The sequence below is a fragment of the Tachyglossus aculeatus genome, chromosome 4, assembly GCF_015852505.1.
Source record: "Tachyglossus aculeatus isolate mTacAcu1 chromosome 4, mTacAcu1.pri, whole genome shotgun sequence".
Classification (NCBI taxonomy): Eukaryota; Metazoa; Chordata; class Mammalia; order Monotremata; family Tachyglossidae; genus Tachyglossus; species Tachyglossus aculeatus.
Window position 1 is genome coordinate 32,380,883 of NC_052069.1, and position 22,409 is coordinate 32,403,291.

The window sequence follows — 22,409 nt, forward strand, 5'->3', positions numbered from 1 at the left end:
CAACCCCTTCGGCCTTTCCTAGCAGTATCTCAAAAGGAGATCTCCTGCCTTCTTACAAAATCCATCCCCTCCACCTGTGCCTCTGACCCGTTCCTTTGCACCTTATCATAGCATTTGGCCTATCCTTCATTCCCTCTCAGTCTGCCTTCTTCAAATGTTTGCTATCCAGTGAATTTTTCCCCCACTGCTGTCAAGCATGCTCATGACTCCTCTGTCCTAAAAAAAATCTTCCTTTGATTCCATGGCTCCCTCCAGCTATCACTCCATCTCCCTCCTACCATTTCTCTCCAAACTCCTTGAGCAAAGTGTTAACCCCCCCTCATGCATTCATTCATTCATTCAATCATATTTATTGAGCGCTTACTGTATGCAGAGCACTGTACTAAGCACTTGGGAAGTACGAGTTGGCAACATATGGAGACAGTCCCTACCCAACAATGGGCTCACAGTCTAGAAGGGGGAGACAGACACCAAAACAAAACACGTGGACAGGTGTCAAGTCATCAGAATAAATAGAAGTAAAGCTAGATGCACAGCGTTGACAAAATAAATAGAATAGTAAATATGTACAAGTAAAATAACTAGAGTAATAAATCTGTACAAACATATACAGGTGCTATGGAGAGGGGAAGGAGGTAGGGCAGGGGGGATGGGGAGGGGGAGAGGAAAAATGGGGCTCAGTCTGAGAAGGCCTCCTGGAGGAGGTGAGCTCTCAATAGGGCTTTGAAGGGAGGAAGAGAGCTAGCTTGGCAGATTTCTGGAGGGAGGGCTTTCCAGGCCAGGGGGAGGACGTGGACTGGGGGTCAATGGTGGGACAGGTGAGAACGAGGCACGGTGAGGAGATTAGCAGCAGAGGAGCAGAGGATGCGGGCTGGGCTGTAGAAGGAGAGAAGGGAGGTGAGATAGGAGGGGGCGAGGTGATGGACAGCCTGGAAGCTGAGAGTGAGGAGTTTTTGCTTATTGCATAGGTTGACTGATGACACCCTGATGACACCCAAATCTACATCTCTGCCCCTGCTCTCTCTCCCTCCCTCCAGGCTCATGTCTCCTCCTGCCTTCAGGACATCTCCATCAGGATGTCTGCCCACCATCTAAAACTCAGTATGTCCAAAACTGAACTCCTTATCTTCCCTCCCAAACCCTGCCCTCTCCCTGACTTTCCCATCACTGTTGACGGCACTACCATCCTTCCCGTCTCCCAAGCCCGCAACCTTGGTGTCACCCTCGAGTCTGCTCTCTTGTTCATCCCTCACATCCAATTCATCACCAAAACCTGTCGGTCTCACCTCCACAACATCGCCAAGATCCGCCCTTTCCTCTCCATCCAAACCGCTACCCTGCTGGTTCAATCTCTCATCCTATCCTGACTGGATTACTGCATCAGCCTCCTCTCTGATCTCCCATCCTCCTGTCTCTCCCCACTTCAATCTATACTTCACGTTGCTGCCCAGATCATCTTTGTGCAGAAATGCTCTGGGCATGTTACTCCCCTCCTCAAAAATCTCCAGTGGCTACCAATCAACCTATGCATCAGGCAAAAACTCCTCACTCTCGGCTTCAAGGCTCTCCATCACCTCGCCCCCTCCTACCTCACCTCCCTTCTTTCCTTCCACAGCCCAGCCCGCACTTTTCACTCCTCGGCTGCTAACCTCCTCATTGTGCCTTATTCTTCCCTGTCCCGCCATTGACCCCTGGCCCACGTCCTCCCTCTGGCCTGGAATGCCCTCCCTCCGCACATCCACCAAGTTAGCTCTCTTCCTCCCTTCAAAGCCCTACTGAGAGCTCACCTCCTCCAGGAGGCCTTCCCAGACTGAGCCCCCTCCTTCCTTTCCCCCTCCTCCACCTCCCCATCCCCCCGCCTTACATCCTTCCCCTCCCCACAGCACCTATATACATGTATATATGTTTGTACATATTTATTACTCTTCATTTTACTTGTGCATATTTATTCCATTTATTTTATTTTGTTAATATGTTTTGTTTTGTTGTCTGTCTCCCCTTTCTAGACTGTGAACCCGATGTTGGGTAGGGACCATCTCTATATGTTGCCAACTTGTACTTCCCAAGCGCTTAGTACAGTGCTCTGCACACAGTAAGCACTCAGTAAATACGACTGACTGAATCAATGAATGAATGAATGTCTGAGGTATGTCCCTTGTAGACTGTGAGCCCGCTGTTGGGTAGGGACTGTCTGTATATGTTGCCAGCTTGTACTTCCCAAGCGCTTAGTACAGTGCTTTGCACACAGTAAGCACTCAATAAATATGATTGATTGATTGACTAAACATTTCAAACTTAACATGTTCAAAACAGAAATCTTTATTCCCTCTGACTTTCCTGTCTCATATCAACATTCGCCCTGTCTCCCAAGCCCATAACCTCAGTATTATCCTCAACTCCTCCCCCTCATTTAACCCACATATTCAATACATCATCACATCCTGTCAGTTCAACCTTCACAACATTGCTAAAATCTGCCCTTTCCTCTCCATCCAAACTGCTCACATTGATCCAAAGTTATCACATTCCACCTTGATTACTGCATCAGCCTGCTTGCTGACCTCTCTGCCTCCTGTCCCTCCCTACTCCAGCCTGTGCTTCACTCTGCTCTCTGGATCATTTTTCTGCAAAACATGGAGCCAACGTTTCCCCACTCCTCAAGAACCTCCAGTGGCTGCCCATCCACCTCATCATCAAACAGTAACTCCTTACCATTGGCTTTAGAGCCCTCAATCACCTTATCGCCTTGTACTGTACCCTGCTGCTTTCATATTACAATTCAACCTACACACTTCGCTTTTCTTAGAGAAGCAGCATGGCTCAGGGGAAAGAGCACAGACTTTGGTGTCAGGGGTCATGGGTTCAAATCCTGACTCCGCCAATTGTCAGCTGTGTAACTTTGGGCAAGTCACTTAACTTCTCTGAGCCCCAGTTCCCTCATCTGTAAAATGGGGATTAAGACTGTGAGCCCCCCATGGGACAACCTGATCTCCTTGTAACCTCCCCAGCGCTTAGAACAGTGCTTTGCACATAGTAAGTGCTTAATAAATGCCATTATTATTATTATTACTATTATTTTCTAATGTCAACCCAAAAGTTGTACCTCAGTCTCATCCATCTCACTGTGAACCTCTCACCTATATCCTGCCACTAGGCCTGGAATGTACCTCTTCTTCATATCAAACTGAGGATCACTTTCCTCACTTCAAAGCCTTATTGAAGGCACATATCAATCAATCAATCATCATATTTATTGAGCACTTACTGTGTGCAGAGCACTGTACTAAGCGCTTGGGAAGTACAAGTTGGCAACATATAGAGACAGTCCCTACCCAACAGTGGGCTCACAGTCTTAAAGGGGGAGACAGAGAACAAAACCAAACATACTAACAAAATAAAATAAATAAAATAGATATGTATAAGTAAAATAAATAAATAGAGTAATAAATATGTACAACCATATATACATATATACAGGTGCTGTGGGGAAGGGAAGGAGGTAAGATGGGAGGATGGAGAGGGGGACGAGGGGGAGAGGAAGGAAGGGGCTCAGTCTGGGAAGGCCTCCTGGAGGAGGTGAGCTCTCAGTAGGGCCTTGAAGGGAGGAAGAGAGCTAGCTTGGCAGATGGGCAGATGGGCAGAGGGAGGGCATTCCAGGCCCGGGGGATGAGGCCTACCCCACTAGACCTTCATTTCCTCCTTTACCATACACTTCTAAATCACCTTTGCACTTGGATTTTCAACTTTTATTCACCCCTCCCTCAGCCCCATAGCCCTATGTACTTACCTGAAATTGATTTATTTATATTTATATCTCTCGTCCTCCATAGACTGTAGATTTGTTGTGGCAGGGAACCTGTCTAGGCACCCTGCTGCATTATATTCTCCCAAGGATTTAGAACAGTGCTCTGCACACAGTAAGCTCTCAGTAAATACAGTTGATTGATTGATTTGACTGGATGGAGGTGTCCAGGGTAGGCCAATATCCAATTAAATGTTCCTTCGTCACTTTGCAATTGTCACATACCCCACCCAAATGCAACCACAACATTTTTATGCTTAAGTACCCATTCAATTTAGCTACTTATTTTTATTCATCTGCCCTCAAAGAATCAATCAATAGTATTAAATTCCTCCTTCCTCTCCCCTTCCTCCTCCTCTCCATCCCCCTGCCTTACCTCCTTCCCTTCAACACATCACCTGTATATATGTATATATGTTTGTACGTATTTATTACTCTATTAATTTTACTTGTATATATCTATTCTGTTTATTTTATTTTGTTAATATGTTTTGTTCTCTGTCTCCCCCTTCTAGACTGTGAGCCCACTGTTGGGTAGAGACCGCCTCTATGTGTTGCCAACTTGTACTTCCCAAGCGCTTAGTACAGTGCTCTGCACACAGTAAGTGCTCAATAAATATGATTGATTGATTGATTAACTAAGGACCTGCACTATGCTAAGAACTGGCTAGAGTCCCTGACCTCAAGAAGCTTACATTCACTTCTTCCTCCTAAAAGGAAATTATTTAAAGTATGATTTTCCCATTTGATCGTAAGGTCTTTGAGATCAGGAAGTGTCTCTTCTGCCTCTTCTGCACACTCTCTAGTGCTCATCATTATCATTATCATTATATTAATGTTAATAATGATATTGATAATAATTATTATGGTCCTTGGTAAGCACTACTTAGTGTCAAGCACTGTTTTAAGAACAGGGATAGATGCAAGTTAATCAGTTCAGCCACTGTCCCTGTCACATATGGCTCACCATTCTACAGTTCAGGAAACAGACACAGGGAAATTAAGTGACTTGCTCAAGATCCCATAGCTGGGAAGGGATGGAGCCAGGATTGGAACTGAGGTCATCTGATTCCTAGGCCTGTGCTTTATTAGAGAAGCAGCATGGCTCAGTGGAAAGAGCAGGGGCTTTGGAGTCAGAGGTCATGGGTTCAAATCCCAGCTCCACCACTTGTCAGCTGTGTGACTTTGGGCAAGTCACAACTTCTCTGGGCCTCAGTTACCTCACCTGTAAAATGGGGATTAATACTGTGAGCCCCCCGTGGGACAACCTGATCACCTTGTAACCTTCCCAGCGCTTAGAACAGTGCTTTGCAAATAGTAAGCACTTAATAAATGCCATTATTATTACTATTATTATTATTTTCCACTAGGCTACACTGATTCCCATTTTATTAAGATTCTACAGGGAATAATTCACCGTACTATATTTACAGAAGCAAAAGTCACGCTTCGCTCCCATAGGAAGTTACCCTCCCATTATGAAGGACAGACACATAAACATTCATAAAGTAATCAGAATAAATATTTTACGATACAGTTAATTACTCATACACAACCAAGGGTTGGAAAAGGACAAAAATTATTCCAGAAATGCTAGAGGAGGCTGCTGGGCTGGTGTGTCCCAGCAGATGACAGCTAATGATGCTTTCTTAATGTAGCCAGTCCACTTCCACCTGCCGGCTGAGCAAGTTGACAGTAGAAGACGTGATAAGAAGAAGAATAATTAAAAAACATAATGAGGGTATTTGTTAAGCGCTTACTATGTGCCAAGCCCTGTTCTAAGCACTAGAGTAGATACAAGGTAATCAGGTTGTCCCAGGTGGGGTTTGCAGTCTCGATCCCCCTTTTACAGATGAGGAAACTGAGGCCCAGAGAAGTAAAGTGACTTGCCCAAGTTCACTCAGCAGACAAGTGGCAGAACTGGGATTAGAATACAGGGCCTTCTGGCTTCGAGGCCCATGCTTTATCCACTGTGCCATGCTGCTTCATATTCTACTAAGCACTTAATACAGTGTTCTACACAAAGCAAGTGCTCAATATATACTACTGATAGATTGATTTTTTTCTAATTAAATGAATGATTTCCAAATTAGTAGTAATATTAATGATATTCATTATTGTTAATAATGATATTGCTAATAATTATTACGGTCCTTGCTAAGTATTACTTAGTGCCAAGCCCTATTCTAAGCACTGGGGAATAGATACAAGTTAATCAGTTCAGACACAGTCCCCATCACACGTGATTTACCATTTTTATCTTTTACAAGTTATGAGTGATCTTTTTTTGACATTTCCTAACTCCAATTTGCCATGTGCTGCTGATCAGTTAAGCTTGCGAATGCCTTAAAATAAGAAAACAGAAATCAGCATTTTAAAGAAGAATTATTGTTACGAACAGGCTACAGTTTTGATATGATTTCCACCCACCCATCCAAATCAGTTTTTCAAATTAGGATTAAGCCTCTAAAAACATAAGAAAATTACTCTTATAAAAATGTTAAGCCTTCTTATCCTTTTCACTGCCAAAATGGGATTAAATGGATTTCTGAATTGATCCTAATTCTCCCATGGTCAATTTAGCATATTTGTGTGATTAATTTTCAATATCCCGATGATGTCAATTGAATTAACACATATTTTGCAACATGGTATCGAAAAGCTTTCCCACTTTTAAACGCTTTCTAAATCTTTTTTTTTTTTTCTAGCAGATTTTCTTCCCACAGTTCCATAAAGACTTCCTTTGGTGACTGGCACCTTGGTCTGTTTCTGTCCATCACCATACTTCCTGCCCCAGGATACAGCCCTCACCTTGAAACTAAGGTTTGAATAATGCTTTTCTTTTTTAGTAATGATTGTTTTTTTATTGCTGCCAGACTCCAGTACTGCATCAGCCACCTTGCTGAGACCTCCCAGCCTCCTGCCTCTCCTCACTCCAGTCCATGCATCACTCTGCTGTCCAGATAATTTTTTTAAAGAAAGGTAAAGGCCATATCACCTCACTCCTTTCATTCATGCATTCAGTTGTATTTATTGAGCACTTACTGTGTGCAGTGCACTGTACTAAGTGCTTGGAAACTACAATTCAGCAGTTAAGAGGGACAATCCCTGCCCACACAGGGCTTGCAGTCTATAAGGGGGAAGACAGACATAAAACAAGTAAACAGGCATCAATATAAGTAAATAAAATTATAGATACATACACATCAAAACAAGTATACAGGCATCAATATAAATAAATAGAATTATACATATATACATAAATGCTGTGTGGTGCGGGGGGGGGGAAGAGCGAAGGGAGTGAGTTGAATTGATGCGGATTCTACAGGGAGGAGAAGCTGAGGAAAAGAGGAGCTTAGTCTGGGAAGGCCTCTTGGAGGAGGTGAGCCTTCAGTAGGGCTTTGAAGGGGGGAAGAGTGATCTTTTGGTGGATTTGAGGAGGGAGAGCATTCCGGGACAGAGGTAGGGTGTGGGCCAGGGGTCGACGGTGGGACAGGAGAGATTGAGGCACGGTGAGAAGGTTAGCGCCAGAAGAGTGGAGTGTGCAGGCTGGGCTGTAGAAGGAGAGAAGGGTTGAGGGAAGAAGGGGCAAGGTGATAGGAAGCATTGAAGCCAATAGTGAGAGTTTTTATTTCATACAGAGGTCTATAGACACACTGCCTGACATGTGGTCCTCCTCATGACATAGAGCCCCAGAAGTCATGCAGTTTTTAGTACAATATCTGCCTTCTGTCCTCCCAGTCTACACTTCCGTTGACTTCATCTCAGGCAGGAGTGTGTACGCTCTGTTTTTCAGAGAAAAGTAGGGTAGAAACATTGACAGACATGCTATCCTCTTGCTGACATTAGATCCCACATGCTTCTATGTTGAGCCCAGAAAGGTCCCGTCTTGGGGGACTGAGGACTCAGTGACACATGAGTCTGTATACCGTATTTATTGTCTGGGCATTGCTGCTACCAATCTTCCTCTTCACACATAAACTCACTTGTTAAGCAGGGGATACTTCAGCAGTTCCTGAGTTTGATTTCAAATGTAAATCTTTGTGCCTGCTACAAAGTAAGACATAATTTACAGTGTTTTTGTAATACGCAAAGTCTTGTAAAGATGCAGTACTGTTCTTCTCCTGACATAGTACTCTACAAAATTCTTTCTTGTTGGAATAATGCAGACAAGGTCTCTGAACATAATAGAAGTATTAAGATTAAATAGTTCTGGCTGTCACTAATTCAATGATCAGTCATCTCAGTATGTTGAATTTCTTTAGACTTCATTAAAAAAAATTGAATTTTAAGGGCTTTGAACCAGAAAATGCCCAGGAATATTTATTTTTAATTTGTGCTTGTCCTTTGTTACACTATACCCAAATATGGTATAATTTCAACTTTCAGAGCTAAGTGTCCTTCAAATTTCAGGTTATAAAAGTTGTTTTTCTTACTTGGTAATGAGCTTGTATTCCAGCCAAACAGCTGCACATGTGTGCTGCCAGAGTTACTCTTCACACACTTCTGTGTTAGTTGAGTTTAAATTACTTTAGTACATAAAAATCTATTTCAATGAGGCTTTTAAGAAGAGGTCAGTAAAATGCCAGCCAAAGAATAGTAGTCTTAGAATTGGAATTTTATGAAGATATACTCTTTCTCAAAACTTTGGTTATTGCTCTTAATGTGAATGTTGGTTCATTTATCTAAATTATAAGCTAAACATAGAATATTAAAGTTTTTATAATGTAATTGCAACTAGTAATGCATTAAAGGCTATCTATTCTTAGCTAATTATCATTTTAAAATAATTTTTAAAATCTGGATGGATTAATTTTGGGTCTCATACTAAAGGTCTCAAATAAGGTCTACCTGACTTTATTTCTGGCTTCTCCTCAATCTCCTAAGGAAGAAAAGTCTATCTACTAAATTGCAGAATTGATTCATCAAGAGCAAATATAGCAATCACAGGAATCAAGAACAAAAATGTACACTGTCAAGTATATTAGGAATAGTAAATTTCACAAAAAGTGAACTAAATGTGATTTTCTTTCCCCCTTTGCACTTTTTTGTGTTAAAAAAATTGTGGAGAGTGAAAACGGTTCCGTCTCAATGTTTTTTATTCCTTGCAAAATGTGGCTTCAACTCCTCTAAAGAACTCGGGAACTGATGGGGTTCATGTGGATTTATATCCGTTTCACTTTTTAGCTGATCTGTCGCCTGCTTGGTGCAGTTATGGCAGAGGACATGGAGATTTCCTATTTTGTTTTTAATTTTACCCTTCATCTGCCTTACATCTTGACTCAGACTACAGATCCTGAAGATTGAAAGTAATGGCTACTTGCTCAAATCATTTTCTTTCAAAAACACTAAGGCCATGTTTCCCCACTCCACAAGAAACTCCAGGGGTTGCCCATCCACCTCCGCATCCATCAGAAACTCCTCACCATTGGCTTTAAAGCACTTAATCACCTTGTCCCCTCCTACCTCACCTCACTATGCTCCTACTACAACCCAGCCTGCACACTTCATTCCTCTAATGCTAACCTTCTCAATGTACCTCGATCTCATCTGTCTCACCACCGACCTCTCGCCCACATCCTACCTCTGGCCTGGAATGTTCTCCTTCCTCATATCAGGCAGATAATTGCTGTCTCCCACTTCAAAACCTTATTGAATGCACATCTCCTCCAAGAAGTCTCCCCTAACTAAGCCCTCCTCTGCTCTTCTCCGACTCCCTTCTGTGCCACTCTTCCTTGCTCCTTCCTCCAAGAATTCTTCCCTAACTAAGCCCTCCTCTCCTCTTCTCCAACTCCCTTCTGTGCCACTCTTACTTACTCCTTCATTCATCCTCCCTCCTATTCCACCACATATTTATATATCCATAATTAATTTATCTATTTAATAATAACAATAATAATGATGGTATTTGTTAAGCACTTATTATGTGCAAAGCACTGTTCTAAGCACTGGGGGATACAACGTGATCAGGTTGTCTCATGTGAGGCTCACAGTCTTAATCCCGCCATCGACCCCCGGCCCACGTCATTCCCCGGGCCTGGAATGCCCTCCCTCTGCCCATCCGCCAAGCTAGCTCTCTTCCTCCCTTCAAGGCCCTGCTGAGAGCTCACCTCCTCCAGGAGGCCTTCCCAGACTGAGCCCCTTCTTTCCTCTCCCCCTCGTCCCCCTCTCCATCCCCCCGTCTTACCTCCTTCCCTTCCCCACAGCACCTGTATATATGTATATATGGTTGTACATATTTATTACTCTATTTATTTATTTATTTATTTTACTTGTACATTTCTATCCTACTTATTTTATTTTGTTGGTATGTTTGGTTCTGTTCGCTGTCTCCCCCTTTTAGACTGTGAGCCCACTGTTGGGTAGGGACTGTCTCTATGTAATGCCAATTTGTACTTCCCAAGCGCTTAGTACAGTGCTCTGCACATAGTAAGCGCTCAATAAATACGATTGATTGATTGATTGATTAATCCTCATTTTACAGATGAGGTAACTGAGGCACAGAGAGTTAAGTGACTTGTCCAAAGTCACACAGCTGACAATTGGTGGAGCTGGGATGTGAACCCCTGACCTCTGACTCCAAGCCCCAGGCTCTTTCCACTGAGCCATGCTGCTTATTTATTTATATTGCTGTGTGTCTAACACTGTTGTAAATGCTGGGCTAGATGTAAGCTAATTAGATTGCACACAGTCCCTGCAACACATGAGGCTCACAGTCTTAATCCCCATTTTATAGATGAAGTAACTGTGGCACAGAGAAGTGAAGCGACTTGCCTGAGATCACATAGTTCTATTTATTTTATTTTGTTAGTATGTTTGGTTTTGTTCTCCGTCTCCCCCTTTTAGACTGTGAGCCCACTGTTGGGTAGGGACTGTCTCTATATGTTGCCAATTTGTACTTCCCAAGCGCTTAGTACAGTGCTCTGCACACAGTAAGCGCTCAATAAATACGATTGATGATGATTGATGATGATAGAAGTCGTGTCAGAGCCAGAATTAGAACCCAGATCCTTCTGACTCTCAGGCCTGTGCTCTATCCATTAGGCAACATTACCTCTCATAAAGTGGAGAAGCAGCATGGCTCAGTGGAAAGAGCAAGGGCTTTGGAGTCAGAGGTCATGGGTTCAAATTCCGGCTCCGCCAACTGTCAGCTGTGTGACTTTGGGCAAGTCACTTAACGTCTCTGTGCCTCAGTTACCTCATCTGGAAAATGGGGATTAAAACTGTGAGCTCCCCCTTGGACAACCTGGTCACCTTGTAACCTCCCCAGTGCTTAGAACAGTGCTTTGCACATGGTAAGTGCTTAACAAATACCATCATTATTATTATCATAAAGATTCATGAAGATTAAGAGAAAAAAGCAAGAACAGCACCAGGCATTGCAAGCAGGACCCTCATCAGCCTTTTTAGACACACGTGTACTCAAAGGTGAATTTTGCCATCAGTGATGTCTTCTTCAAATTTGAAGAGCCTTGTAAGAATGTCATGATGGAGAGTTGGACGTCGTTGATCATATTTTCCCCTCCTTCCATAGTAGCGCAATTAGATGTATACTCCCACAGGACCCAAGATGATGCTCTTGCTGTGATTCTCCCCTTGAATCAGGCCTGTGCCAGGTTTGAGGGAAAAATGATTGACAGGCATCTGACAGCCCTGCCCTACAGCAGAGGGAAATGATGAAGCTATGACACCCACATGCATCTTTCCCTGCTCAGGAAAACCTATCTTTTATGTCATGGACATTGCCAATGCCCTGATACAGGGTTAGGTACTCTTTAAAAATTCGTTAAATATTTATTGCAGATTATTTCTCACTTTTCTACTAAAATTGCATCTTTCCAGATTAGTACCCTGTTCTTATTTCTAGAGATTTTCGAAGTTTTCCATGAAGCTTCAAATATGTCTCCTTTGTAACTACCTAGAGCAAAGACAGGACTTCTGTCAATTTTTGTCTTCATTTTTTTTTTTCCAATTCTACTCGCTTTGGCTCTTCATTTGATTTTTAGTGTTTATTTGTTAGATTTGTTTTTACTTGAACAAAACACTTTGGCAATGTTTTTAGATGCAATTATATCAAATGACATGTTTATGTGAACTGACACACTGTATCATGTCATTTAACATAATTTCCATCAATTCATTGTGAAATATGTTCTTAGATGCTTTTAGTAAAATAACATCTAATGATGGAACACAATTACAGTTAATTCTTCAAAACACATTTGCAGAACATTTCTTTATTGCATATCTTTGCTGTACCCATTATTTTTTTTTCACTCAGTTAGAAAGCCCTACGAGGTACTGTTGTTGATTTAAAGGGAAAAGATATGTGTTCATGATGCATTTAATTATTCAGAGATGAGCTAGCCGGTATTTGTAATATTAAGTTAAAAATACTTTTATTACTTTTACTTAATCAAGAGTGGAAAATAAGACCTTCAGAATCTAGCTCAGCTTTCCACTGAAAACTGAAATGCTGAATTAGAGGTTTCATCTGGCAGTTAAAATTTTTAAGATCACATTCTCATTTTCTCACAGAAATAATTGGTGGTAGGACAAAAGTTGAAACTAGGAAAGAAAGGCTTGGAGAAATGTGAATAAACAAAATGATCTGAAAAAGAAACAAACTTGAATTTAGCAAAACTGTAAGGAAGAATGAATTTTTTTAAACACAACAGCGAATAAAGCTGCAAAGCTGTGTAGAAGCAAAGAAGGGAGGTGAGGTAAGGGGGGTGAGGTGATAGAGAGCTTTGAAGCCGAGAGTGAGGAGTTTGCTTGATTCAAAGGTTGATAGGCAACCACTGGAGATTTTTGAGGAGGGGAGTGACATGCCCAGAGCATTTCTGTACAAAGAAATATAGATAATCCGGGCAGCAGAGTGAAGTATAAACTGAAGCGGGGAGAAACAGGAGGATGGGAGATCAGAGAGGAGGCTGATGCAGTAATCCAGTCGGGATAGGATGAGCAATTGAACTAGCAAGGTAGCAGTTTGGATGGTGAGGAAAGGGCACATCTTGGCGATGCTGTGGAGGTGAGAATGGTAGGTTTTGGTGATGGATTAGATGTGTGGGGTGAATGAGACTGCGGAGTCCAGGATTACACCAAGGTTTTGGGCTTGTGAGGTGAGAAGGATGGTTGTGCCGTCTGCAGTGACAGGAAAGTCAGGCAGAGGGCAGGGTTTGGGAGGGAAGACAAGGAGCTCAGTCTTGGACATGTTGAGTTTTAAATGGTGGGCAGACATCCAGATGGAGATGTCCTGAAGGCAGGGGGAGATATGAGCCTGGAGGTAGGGAGCAAGAATGGGGGTGGAGATGTAGATTTGTACATGTCATCAGCGTACAGATGACAGTTAAAGCCATGAGAGTGAATGAGTGTGTATAGATAGAGAACAGAAGGGGACCAAGAATTGACCCTTGAGAAACACCTAGAGTAAGAGGATGGGAGAGGGAGAAAGAGCCCACGAAGGAGACTGAGAATGAATAGCCAGAGAGATAAGAGGAGAACCAGGAGAGGACAGAGTCTGTGAAGCCAAGGTTGGATACCATGTTGAGGAGAAGGGGATGGTCTACAGTGTTGAAGGCAGCTGAGAGGTCGAGGAGGACTAAGGTAGAGCAGGAGCCATTGAATTTGGCAAGCAGGAGGTCATTGGTGACCTTTGAGAGGGCAGTTTAGGTGGAGTGTAGGGGACAGAGCCAGCATGGACGGGGTCTAGGAGAGAGTTTGAGTTTAGGAATTTGATACAGCGAATGTAGATTACTCATTCTAGGAGTTTGGAAAGGAAGGGTAGGAGGGAGATAGGGTGATAACTAGAAGGGACAGTGGGGTCAAGAGAGGTTTTATTTTAGGATGGGGGAGACGTGGGCATGTTTTAAGGCAGAGGGGACGGAACCAGTGGAGAGTGAGTGGTTGAAGGTGTAAGTTAAGGAGGGAAGGTGGGAAGGGGTGAGAGTTTTCATAAGATGAGAGGGAATGGGGTCCGAAGCACAGGTGGATGAGGTGGCACTTGAGAGGAGGGTGGAGATCTCATCTGAAGATACTGCTGGGAAGAATGGGAAAGTAGCAAAGAGGGTTGAGAGTGGGGGGGATGGAGAAAGGGGAGGAGTGACTTTGGAGTGCTCAGACCTGATGGTGTTAATTTTACTGATGAAATAGGTGGCCAGATCATTGGAGGCGAGGGATGGAGGAGGGGGAGGAACAGGGGTCCTGAGGAGGGAGTTAAATGTTCAGAACAGCTGACGGGGGTGATGGTCGTACGTGTCAATAAGGGAAGAAAAATAGCTTTGCCTGGCAGAGGAGAGGGGAGAGTTAAGGCAGGAAAGGATAAACTTAAAGTGAACAAGGTTGGCTTGGTGTTTAGACTTTTGCCAGCAGTGTTCAGCAGCTCAAGCATAAGAGCGCAGGAGGCGGACAGTGGTAGTGATCCAAGGCTGTGAGTTAGCTATGCGAGAGTGCTGAAGGGAAAGGGGAGTGAGTGAGTTGAGTGGAGAGGGTGGAGTTGAGAACAGTAATCTGGTCATCAAGAGTGGGTAGAGAGGATAGGGAGGTGAGGTGGGGTGTGATGTGCTGAGAGAGATGGATGGCGTCGAGAGAGCGGGGGGCTCTGTGAGAGAGTAATATAGATTTACAGAGGGGAGGAGGGTGAGAGAGTAGGCAGATGAGAAGGTTATGATCAGAGAGAGGGATTTCAGAGTTGGTGAAGGTGGAGATAGTGCAGCAGTAGGAGATGATCCTTCCTCTTCCTCATTCTACTACTAGGATGATCTCCCTCCTTCCTTTCCCCCTTCTTCCTCTCCCCCTCCTCCCCCTCCCCATCCCCCTTGCCTTAACTCCTTCCCTTTCCCACAGCACCTGTATATATGTATATATGTTTGTATGTATTTATTACTCTATTTTATTTGTACATATTTATTCTATTGATTTTATTTTGTTAATATGCTTTGTTTTGTTGTCTGTCTCCCCCTTCTAGACTGTGAGCCCGCTGCTGGGTAGGGACCGTCTCTATATGTTGCCAACTTGTACTTCCCAAGCGCTTAGTACAGTGCTCTGCACACAGTAAGCGCTCAATAAATATGACTGACAATGAATGAATGAATGATCGCATCAAACAGAAACTCTTAACCATAGTCTTTAAGGCAGTCCTTCCTCACCTCACTGATTTCTTATTACATTCCCACCCTTCGCTTCTCTCCTCTAACCCCAGCCTACTTCATAAATCTCAATCTCATTCTTGTCACTGCCTGCCCCTTGCCTATATCATCCCTCTAGCCTGGGACTCCCTCCCTCTTCACATCAACAGACCACCACTCCTCCATATTTAAAGTTCTACTAAAACCACACCTCCTCAAAGAGGCCTTCCCTGATTGAGTCCTCATTTCACCTATTCACCATTGCCTATATCCAAGCACTTGCAATATTTATGCCATGCCCAACTCAAGAGCACTTTTGTATTCCATTTCCTCTAACTGCTATTTATGTAATGTCTGTCTCCTTGTCTAGACTGAAAGCTCCTTGCAGTAATAATAATAATGACATTATTAAGTACATACTATGTGCAAAGCACTGTTCTAAGTGCTGGGGAGGTTACAAGGTGATGAGGTTGTCCCACGTGGGCCTCACAGTCTTAATCCCCATCTTACAGATGAGATCACTGAGGCACAGAGAAGTTAAGTGACTTGCCCAAAGTCACACAGCTGACAAGTGGTGGAGCTGGGATTTGAACCCATGACCTCTGACTCCAAAGCCCAGGCTCTTTCCACTGAAACACGCTGCTTCTCTAGTATACTACTATATAGTATACTATATAGTCTAGTCTAGTATACTACTATAGTGGTAGTAGCAGCAGCAGTAGTGGTAGACTGTGAGCCTGATGTTGTCTCTGTTGCTGAATTGTACTTTCCAAGTACAGTGCTCTGCACACAATAAACGCTCAATAAATACGATTGAAAGAATGAATGACTAGTAGTAGTAGCAACAGCAGCAGTAGTAGTAGTGGTGGTAGTAGTGATAGTATTCATGTGCCTACTGTGGGCAGAGCCCTGGACTAAGCACTGAGGGAGAATACCCAGATGTGGATTAGACACAGTCGCTGTTACTCCAGAAACTCACAATTTAAGAAGTTAAATAATAATAATAATAACAGTGTTTGCTAAGTGCTTACAATGTGCCAGGCACTAGGGTGAATACAAGCAAATTGGGTTAGATATAGTCCCTGTCCCACATGGAACTCACAGACTCCAACCCCACCAGGTAACTGAGGGACAGAGAAGTGAAGTGATTTGTCCAAGGTCACACAGCAGACAAGTGACAGAGCTGGGATTGGAACCCATGACCTTCTGAGTCCCAGGCCCACGCTCTATCCATTATGCCACACTGCTTCTTACAGGGAGAAGGATTGGAGACAGACATCAGGAGTATTGACACATTAAAACACAACATAAATACACAAAATAAGCCCAAAGTCTAGAGATGGGGCAGGAGCAGCTTTTATCCCCATCCTGGCATACTGTTGGGTAGGGACCGTCTCTACGTGTTGCCAACTTGTACTTCCCAAGCGCTTAGTACAGTGCTCTGCACACAGTAAGCGCTCAATAAATACGACATTGATACAAGGAGCATGACAGGAAGCAGGAACCTCCAGTGGCAGGAGGGTCTAAATAAATGATTGTAATGCTGGAAGTAGTTTGACCTTATCAATAAACAACTTCTAAATGTATGCTCAGGCAGACTCGCTAATTCAGTAACCAACTCGTAATTTCAGATATACTAGCAGGATCATTTATTTTTTTTCCTGCCTAAAATTACCTTTGTATTTAGAACCAGCCAATCAAGAAGAATAGCGCAGTATATCAGTGGTTCATTTCTGATAAGAGATTCTAGTACACAGAAACATATCCTTTACAATTCATCATCACGGAAGGACTAATTATACATGTTGTGACATTGAACTCATCGATTTGTACAACCCATGCTTTAGTTTCCAACTAATAAGCTATTCTAGCTTTGTTTCATTAGTGAGGTTTCTGCATTGACAAACTGCTAGGGAAAAGTGATTCAACACTCATTTAACTTTATGTGAAAGTAAAATTCAGATTACCACCTCTGTCAATAAAAAATTGCTTTTGTTTTTTAACTCTGGGAGAAAAGATAGAAAATATGCAGTGAAAAAATGGGAGACACATGTCGAACTGAGGGGCAGGGATCATGCCTACCAACTCTATTGTACTGTACTCTCCCAAGCCCCTAGTGCGGTGATTGGCACCAAGTAAGTGCTCATTAAATAGCACTGATTGATTGATAGTGACAGTTTGTTCCTTCTGCTGGTCCAGGTCCTGCATGGTCCCAGCACAGATGGATCACTAACCCTTATAAGACATCTGCTCCCTGCACTTTGCACCAGATGGAGACTGATGTGCTGTCTCTTCACCCCCAAATGGGGATGACAGTTTCCTCTAGCCATTCCACCTTTCACCCATTTGCTTCTCTGTAGCTTTATGACAGTCCAGGTGCCATCCCACATATCAGAAAATTGAGCCTAATGATTTCAAAATTAGAGCTGTAACCTTCTCAAGCTTTTGCCCTGAGTTCTTGGCTCTCCCAAATTGGAAGGCAGTCATCTTTTAACCACCACAGATCGTGATTTTTAAGTTGCAGGATTTTGCAAAGGAAGAGTGCAGGTAGGAGACAGAGAGAGGGGTGATTGAATGAGTTCATTGTGAGTGGTGGAATGCCATTTTCCAATCGCCACCACGCTTACCTCACTATATGTGAAATGGTACCCATCAGGAAGGCCAAGTGTACACTGAAAGATACACTGAGCTGGGTTGCCCACATCATGGAGGCAGAGAAATTCAGGTGAAACTAATTCTATTGCTAGGAGTATGATTAATTCCTTTAAAATCCTGTGAGAAGAGTATTTCCTTGAGGGATTTCCAATATTTTCTGTTTCTAATCAAGTTCAAAATGAAATAACAAGAGAACCACCTTCCCCAGGTATCCTGTAGTTTTACAGCTATGACTTGCTAAATGAAGAAAAATACAGCAGAATAAGTAAGAATTAAACTAATAAAAATTAAAGTTCATTTTGGGAAGGAATATACTGTTCATATCTGCACCAAATAAAAATATCACTTTTCCCTTAAGTATTTTGATTTTCCAATTTTACAATATTTGTGCCAAAATGTTCTGCATTTTTTCTATGTAGATACTTCACAACTTCAACTAGATATACATATCATGGAATGAAAATGGCATTAAGAACTATTATTTTATCCCTAATCTTTCCATTACCTTTATATGCTCACTCATCTTGTTTCCTCCCTCTTAGAAGGTTAGAATTCACTGAATTAATAATAATGCATGATGAGTTAGAGACATTAAAATTTAAAATATATTTAAGATCTATAAAGGTCCCACCCTGAAATGCAGTGAGTAAAAATGTTAAAATAAGAATATTTTTCAAGCAGTATAGCTATCATTGTGATGTTTCGCAGCTCTGTCCACTTTTCTATTTTGTTTTAGAATAAATAATGGTAGAACAGTGTGGCTTAGTGGATAGCTCATAAACCTGGGAGTCAGAAGGACCTGGATTCTAATGCGGGCTCTGTCACATGTCTGCTGTGTGACCTTGGGCAAGTCATTTTACTTCTCTGGGCCTCAATTACCTCATCTATAAAATGGGGATTAAGAGTGTGAGCCCCATGTGGGACAGGGACTGTGGCTTACGTGATTAACTTGTAATTACCCTTAGGACTTGGAACAGTGCTTGGCACATGGTAAGTGCTTAGCAAGTATCATAATTATTATCATCATTATTGTTATTAATAACTTAGTTATAGTGCCATTTAAGGAACTGAGGAATTAGTAGTGGTACCACCAGAAAGCCCACAAAATGGACATGCTATCAAGAATCCTATTGTTAATCTTTGGGATTGGATTGTTCATAATTCTACAACAGAACTGGTGTTCTGCAAGGTGATTTCACAGTCAGATTCTGCTGTATTTTGTGGACGACACATTTTTGGACCTGAATATGATTGGGAAAATTTTGAAAATGTACAACACCCTCTAATGTATTAGACTGATATGGAACTGAATATACCAGAACAATGGATCTCGAATGAAACTAGCAAGTAGATGCTTAGTTCAGGCTTCTCAATTCTTCCCGACAACAACATCATAAATAATTTCTAGTTTGAACTGTGTTTCTATGCTTTGGATAGCTACGTAAAAACTTAATGAAACCATTTTTCTTTCTAGAGAAACACAGGTATTATGAGTCATTTCAGAGGCTTGAGTTCAAGTTGGCAATTTGTATGGTTAAAAACACTCAGTTTGGTAACAATACTATGAATGGTGACTCATGCTTTGATGTTAAACCAATTGCAACCTTGGCAGTCTAGGATTAAATGAGTTTATGGGTACCTCAATTCTCAAGTATGTCAGATGTAACGATTGGTTGTGATTAACACAGAGAGATATCTAATCTTATGTTGCTTATATAGGCAAGACTATTAAAGTCCAACGTGATAATTGCCCAATCTATCTTATCTGGTTTCTGTATTTTTGTTGCTAAAATCAAAGAATGTAGGAGGCAGAAACCAATCTCCCAGGGATAGTCAAAATAATAATAGTAATAATGACTAATAGTAATAATAATAACTCGTACAGCAGAATAGTAACAGCAGTTACTATGTGCGAAGTAATCAGAAAATGGCCATAGTAGGAATAACCATTTAAAGAGTGGAAGGGGGATATATGAGAAAAGAGGTGTAGAACATTTGAGAGAAAGTTTTCATTTCAACCCTGAGATTAAAATGGAAATGGTCAGGGATATGGAAATGTTGACATACACTGATACTTTGTGCTGTTATTCCTAGTTACATCCATTCCATCTTCTATTTCCCTCTCCAATAATTTCAGGTTTACGTACCAACAACTGCTTCTAACTCTAATAATTCTGTCTTTAACCTAAGAACTTGTCATACCCAGAAGTTAATACATATTTTGATTGAAGGAAAAAAAAATACTGCATCAGGTTCATGTTCATAGGTTCATGTTCAGGTTCATAGAGAAGCAGTGTGGCTCAGTGGAAAGGAGCCTGGGCTTTGGAGTCAGAGGTCATTGGTTCTAATCCGGCTCCACCAATTGTCAGCTGTGTGACTTTGGGCAAGTCACTTAACTTCTCTGGGCCTCAGTTCCCTCATCTGTAAAATGGGGATGAAGACTGTGAGCCCGCTGTGGGACAACCTGATCGCCTTGTAACCTCCCCAGTGCTTAGAATAGTGCTTTGCACATAGTAAGTGCTTAATACATGCCATTATTATTATTATTATTGTTGTTATTATTATTATTATTTATTATGAGGTAAGCAGCATGGCTTAGTGGAAAGAACACAGGCTTGAGAGTCAGAGGTCATGGGTTCTAATCCCAGCCCTGCCACTTATCAGCTGTGTGACCTTGGGCAAGTCGCTTAACTTCTCTGTGCCTCAGTTACCTCATCCATAAACTGGGGATGAAGACTGTGAGCCCTATGCAGGAAATAGCTTGCATCTACTCCAGCACTTAGAACAGTGTTTGGCACATAGTAAGCGCTTAAAAAATACCAATATTATTATGCATAGACTTGCATTTACAGCAGGTTTAACAAAAACCTTTTGTTTGCTGGCCAGTTTTTGACTGTTAATACACAACCATCCACTATCAACAGAGTGACCTCTTGGAAAAAAACACAGGTCTGGGAATCAGAGGAGCTGGATTCTAATCCAAACTCCACCACTTGCCTGGTCTATGACCTTGGTCAAGCTTTTAACTTCTCTCTGCCTTAGTTTCCTCATCTGTAAAATGGAGAAAATGCTCCTTACCTTATCTTATTCTCTTATGCACTTCTACATGTCTTGTATTTTCTCCTTTTGTCTTTTTTTCCCAATGCAAGCTCTAATTTGAAATTTCCCTTCTTTTCAGTGTATTCTATTTCCTTACTTTTATTTTCCTATCCTCTTTTTTTCCTTTTCCATCCCCTCTCCTTTTTCCGATTTCCGGCTACTATTTTCCTTTTTTTACACTTTTTTTAATGCTCTTTTTGTTTTACTTTTTCTCTCATACCTGGGGTGTGACAGGGACTTTTCCTAAACCTTCATTTCCCCTATCAGCTGTCCCCTCTGTGTCAATTAGGCCCTAGGAAGTGACCCTCTTAAGCATTTTGACACTCCAGCTCCACAACACTTACATGCATATCCTTTTCCTATATAATTTCTCTTCATTCATTCAATCATATTTATTGACCACTTACTGTGTGCAGAGCACTGTACTAAGCACTTGGGAAGTACAGGTCAGCAACATATAGAGATGATCCCTACCCAACAACGGGCTCACACTCTAGAAGGGGGAGACAGACAACAAAACAAAACATGTAGACAGGTGTCAAAATCATCAGAACAAATAGAATTAAAGCTATATGCACATCATTAACAAAGTAAATAGAATAGCAAATATGTACAAGTAAAATAGGTAATAGAGCTGTACAAACATATACAAGTGCTGTTGGGAGGGGAAGGAGGTGGGAGGGGATGGGGAGGAGGAGAGGAGAAAGGGTGCTCAGTCTGGGAAGACCTCCTGGATGAGGTGAGCTCTCAGTAGGGCTTTGAAGGGAGCAAGAGAGCTAGTTTGGCAGATGTGCAGAGGGAGGGCTTTCCAGGCCAGGGGAAAGACGTGAGCTGGGGTTTGACAGTGGGACAGGTGAGAACGAGGCACAGTGAGGAGGTTACCGGCAGAGGATTAGAGGGTGTGGGCTGGGCTGTAGACGGAGAGAAGGGAGATGAGGTAGGAGGGGGAAGGTGATGGACAGCCTTGAAGTCAAGAGTGAGGAGTTTTTGCTTGACTCATAGGTTGACAGGCAGTCACTGGAGATTTTTGAGGAGGGGAGTAACATGCCCAGAGTGTTTCTGTACAGAGATAATCCAGGCAGCAGAGTGAAGTATAAACTGAACTGGGGAGAGACAGGAGGATGGGAGATAAGAGAGGAGGCTGATGCAGTAATCCGGATGGGATAGGACGAGAGCTTGAACGAGCAGGGTAGCGGTTAGGATGGAGAGGAAAGGGCGGATGTTGGCAATGTTGTGGAGGTGAGACCGGCAGGTTTTGATGACAGATTGGATGTGTGGGGTTAATGAGAGAGAGGAGTCGAGGATGACACCAAGGTTGCAGGCTTGTGAGACGGGAAGGATGGTAGTGCCGTCTACAGTGATGGGAAAGTCAGGGAGAGGGCAGGGTTTGGGAGGGAAGATAAGGAGTTCAGTCTTGGACATATTGAGTTTTAGATGGTGAGCAGACATCCAGATGGAAATGTCCTGAAGGCAGGAGGAGATACGAGCCTGGAGGGAGGGAGAGGGAGCAGGGGCAGAGATGTAGATTTGGGTGTCATCAGCGCAGAGATGATAGTTGAAGCCATGGGTGCAAATGAGTTCACCAAGGGAGTGAGTCTAGAGAACAGAAGGGGACTAAGAACTGACCCTTGAGGAACCTCTACAGTAAGGGGATGGGATGGGGAAGAGGAGCCCATGCGAGCAAGTCATTTCTCATCCAAAGTGACTCTCTGGACATATTTTCTACA